The sequence below is a fragment of the Propithecus coquereli genome, unplaced genomic scaffold, assembly GCF_000956105.1.
Source record: "Propithecus coquereli isolate 6110/MARCELLA unplaced genomic scaffold, Pcoq_1.0 Scaffold112, whole genome shotgun sequence".
NCBI classification, from domain to species: domain Eukaryota; kingdom Metazoa; phylum Chordata; class Mammalia; order Primates; family Indriidae; genus Propithecus; species Propithecus coquereli.
Window position 1 is genome coordinate 2,702,083 of NW_012135192.1, and position 5,318 is coordinate 2,707,400.

The window sequence follows — 5,318 nt, forward strand, 5'->3', positions numbered from 1 at the left end:
ACACACACACATATATTATTGATTCTGTTTCTCTGAAAAACCCTGAATAACATACATGTTTGTATGTGTAAATCTGCATATAGTATGGTGTGCGTGAATACACATTAATACATAAAAAAAGAGGACATAAGGATGGGTAACACTAGTTATAGGCGTTACCTATAGGCAAGAGTATAGAACAGAAGGGTGGAAAGCAGAAGAGGGCCTTAGCATTTTGTTTTGTATACTCCATGTTGTATACATCATCCCGATGAGACTATATATGCAGGCGTACCTTGTTTTACTGTGCTTTACTACCGCACTTCCCAGACATTGCATTTTTTGCAGATCAAAGGTTTATGAACCCTGCATCAAGCAAGTCTATCCGTGCCATTTTTCCAACAGCATGTGCTCACTTTGTGTCTCTGTGTCACATTTTTGTAACTCTCACAACATTTCAAACTCTTGTTATTATTATATCTGTTATGGTAATCTGTCATCAGTTATCTGTTCACAGATCACTGTTACTACTATTATAGTTTATATGGGTGCACAAACTGCACCCATATAAGACAGCAAACTTAATAATTGCTATTAAATATGTGTTCTGACTGGTCCACTGGCCATTCCCACATCTCACTCCTTGTCTCAAGGCCCCCATTCCCTGAGACAAAACAATATTAAAAATAAGCCAATTAATAACCCTACAGTGGCCTCTAAGTGTTCAAGTGAAAGGAAGAGTCACGTCTCTCTCACTTTAGATCAAAAGCTCAAAATGATCAAGCTTAATGAGAAGGGGATGTTGAAAGCTAACATAGGCAGAAAGCTAGAGCTCTTATACAGTTAGTCGAGTTGTGAAAGCAAAGGAAATGTTCTTGAAGAAAATTGAAAGTGCTACTCCAGTGAACACAAAAATGATAAGAAAGCAAAACAGACTTATTGCTGACATAGAAAAACTTTCAGTGTATAGAAGATCAAACTAGAACAATATTGCCTTCAACCAAAGCCTAATCCAGAGCAAGGACCTAACTCTCTTCAATTCTATGAGGGCGGAGAGAGGCGAAGAAGCTGCAGAAGAAAAGTTGGAAGCTAGCAGAGGTTAGTTCATGAAGTTTAAGGAAAGAGGCCATCCCCATAACATAAAAATGCAAAGTGAAGCGGAAAGTGCTGTTGGAGAAGCTGCAGCAAATTATCCAGAAGATCTAGCTAAGAGAACTGATGAAGGTGGCTACATAAACAACAGATTTTCAATGTAGAAGAAATAGCCTTCTATTGAAAGAAAATGCCATTTAGGACTTTCATAGCTAGAGAAGAGAAATGAATGTCTGGCTTCAAAGCTTCAAAGGACAGGCTGCCTTTCTTGTTAGGGGCTAATACAGCTGGTGACTTTAAGCTGAAGCCAATGCTCATTTTCCATTCCAAAAATCCTAGGACCCTTAAGAATTATATTAAATCTACTCTGCTTGTACTCTATAAATGGAATACCAAAGCCTGGATGATAGCACATCTGTTTACAGCATGGTTTACTGAATATTTTAAGCATACTGTTGAGACCTATTGCTCAGAAAATAAGATTCCTTTTAAAATATCACTGCTCATTGACAATGCACCTGGTCACTCAAAAGATCTGATGGAGGTGTACAAAGAAATTAATATTTTATGCCTAATATAATATCTATTCTGCAACCCAGTGATCAAGGAGTAATTTTGACTTTCAAGTCCTATTATTTAAGAAATGCATTTCATAAAGCTATGGCTGCCATAGATAATGATTCTTCTGATAAATATGAGCAATGTAAGTTGAAAACCCTCTGGAAATAATTCACCATTCTAGATGCCATTAAGAACATTCATGATTCATGAGAGGAGGTCAAAATATCAACAATAACAGAAGTTTGGAAGAAGTTGATTCCAACCCTATGGATGACATTGAAAGGTTCAAGACTTCAGTTTAGAAAGTTATTGCAGATGTGGCAAAATAGCAAGAGAACTAGAATTAGAAGCAGAGCCTGAAGATATGACTGATTTGCTGCAACCTCATGATGAAACTTTAACAGATGAGGACTTGCTTCTTATGGATAAGTAAAGAGAGTGGTTTCTTGAGATGGAATCTACTCCTGATGAAAATGCTATGAATATTTTTGGAATGACAACAAAGGATTTAGAATATTACATAAACTTAGTTGATAAAGCAGCAACAGTGTTTTAGAGGATCGATTCCAATTTTGAAAGATGTTCTACAGTAGGTAAAACACTATCACACAGTACCTCATGCTACAAAGAAATTTCTCATGAAAGGAAGAGTCAGTCAATATGGCAACCTTCATTGTTGTCTTATTTTAAGAAATTGCCACAGCCACCCCAACCTTCAGCAACCACCACCCTGATCAGTCAGCAGCCATCAACATCGAGGCAAGAGTCTCCACCAACAAAATGATTACAAGTCACTGATGGCTTAAATAATGTTAGCATTTTTTTTGCAATACATTGTTTATTAGTTTAGGTACATACATTGTTTTTTAGACATAGTGCTATTGTACACCTAACAGAGTACCATATAGTGTAAACATAAGATTTATATGCACTGGGAAACCACAAAATTTATGTGACTCTCTTTATTGCAATATTTGCTTTATTGTAGTGGTCTGGAATCAAACCCACAATATCTCTGAGGTATTATAATTTTTTTAAAGATTTAAAAACATATATAGAAATCCCTCAAAATACGAGGCCCATTCTTCAAAATCGCCACATGACTAAAATGTGCATTCACCTTTAGAACTTAAAAGTCAATGTCACTTCTAAACGTATAATCTGAAATATTCAAAGTATATAGAATCAGCCACATCTTGAGGGCAACATTCTAAATGGAATTTATTGAACCATTTTCAAATTAGCTAATTTTCAGTTTTAAATATTTGACCACTGGGTCCTTACACTCTCTTATATTCCTAATTTTGTGCTTTTCTTTAAGGAAAGTTCCTAGAAGCATTTAGGAAAAACAGACTAGCTCACTTGTTAAACATGGAATAATCTGAACCAAAAGCCCAAATGCATAATTGTCTCCACATTTTTTTAGAGCAGAACATCATTTGCAATTGATATTCCTCTCCATAGTTAGGGTATTTTATTTCATATTCTGTATCACTAACTCTACATGGTGAATGCCCAGGCTTCCAGTTATAAAATGTCTATGCCTAACTCTTTAAAGTCTGTTATATCTTCTATATAATGTGCCATAAATGTGGAACTCAAGTCTTTAAAACATTAGTTGAACAGAATTTAAAGTGAATAAAAATATTCAGCAAAAACCTATCACCAGATCTCTTTCTTATAGCCAACAATACCACCAGTCAAGGGAATTTTTTATTGTGTACCCTTAATTAGGAAGCAAAAAAACATCAGGTGAGGGATGGGCCCATACCCTGAGAAACCTAGATCTGCAAATCCCCATCATCTCTGCCTTGTGCAGTGACACCAAAGAAAAAGACACCAGACTCTTCAGTGTGGGGATATTCTGAAGAGCAGCATTTCTCACAAGCGAATCTATTCTAGATAATTCACAGTAGGTGCTGAAACATATTTCTCAGTTCTGTTTATTAAACCTGTACTATTTTTTAGCACCACATATTCACTAAATTAACACTTTTAGTAGATTTCTATCAAGGAGTAAAAGAACCAGAAGACTCTCATCTCAATTCTGTGTCATATTCTCATTCAGAATGCCTGGAGAACAGAACAGTAATTTGAATAAATTCAGCATATATTTTCCTGAGGTAATTGGATTGTGCTTTCATTTAACTTGCCTGATGTATATTCTTCTTAGATTCCTATGAGATAAATGAACCATTGTGTTCAAGGTGACACGAATATTCAGTGACTTTGGGAAAACCTAATGAAGTGATGGTTGAAGTCTAAATACGAGACAATTAGAACTCTGTTATCTTTACGGTAATTTTGGCCCCATGGATTTTGCCTCTAGTATTAAGTGTGAATTAGACTTTTGGTGGATTTACTTTGTTCAAATAAAGGAGTTCAAATGGTATTAATGCAGATATCTACATATCCTTTAGGGAAGAACTTTTTCACCATCATTAACTTTGACATGGCTCCACAAAGCAGTCCAGTACTTCTCTTTTCCACATACCTAAAAGCACAGGCAATACAAATAACTAGATATTTTAAAACCAAAACTATTGACAATGTAGGGCAAATTTTTTAATTTTGCTATTGTTCTATCTTAATGTTTAAAGGGCCTTGTATAGCATCTTAAGTTCATCAAATCTTTTGAGAACAAAATGTACTATTACTGGATGTCATAAAGAGGCCTTTTATTTCCACTGCGATTTGAAACATGATGTTCCAGAAATCAAGACTGCATAGCAGAGCAAATATCCACACATTCTCAGCTGTTTCGGGTTATTTCTTTCAAAAGGTCATAGCTTTAAATACAGGCAAAAGCAAGATGCCTATTCGAGTGACCCAATGGAGGCAGATAAGGTACGCGGAAAAAAAAAAAAAAACAAAGCAGGAACTGCCTACCTAACCCTAATTATTCCGAAGAGAGAAATAAAAAAGTGTGCACTGCTATACTGCTAAATCAAGGACTCTTCCCTCTCGGATCTGGTCTTGTCTGATCACTGGGGATCTCTATTTTGTCAGGTGTCCAGACAACAAACCTGGCAGGTGACTTGCAAAGTCTAGGGAAGTGAAGACTTGTTGTTTAACCCACATTCTTGACACAGATAGGAAAATATAGCATAACTGAGGTTATCCAGTCAGCCCTCGGGAGAGCCAGTCTCCCATTTCTCCTTCACCCAGTCTTTCCAGGCTATTGCTCTGATACAGCATCAAAGCCAGTAAAAGCACATTTGAAAATGAAAGGTCTATCACATTCCATGCTTCTTTTGAAACATCAAAAAGGCACAAAAAGAAGCGATAGGACTAGAAAAGGCAGACAAGGAGCAGGACAGTGCCTGTTAGAACGGCAGGAATAGCTGGAGGTGAACCAATGTGAGGTCTATGAAAAGGCAAGTGAGAGAACCAGAAATTTGCTGCTGACAAGATGAAACAGCCCACAGCTGTGTCATGCTAATAAAAAGTTAATTTCAACTTTCAGACACTCTTCATGGTACTTTACAGTTCAATGGCACCAAGCTCATCCATTGTGCTGCATCACCTGCGGAGACTGGGTCTATTTACAAGCTCTCAGCATCCAAATAGAATTTGAGGAAACTATTTTATCCCTGGAAGATGTCCATTGGGGATAAGAACGTTTGCGATCAGGTTGAACAGCTACCCCAGCGTCCTTGCAAACTCGAGTTTCAGACTTCGAATAA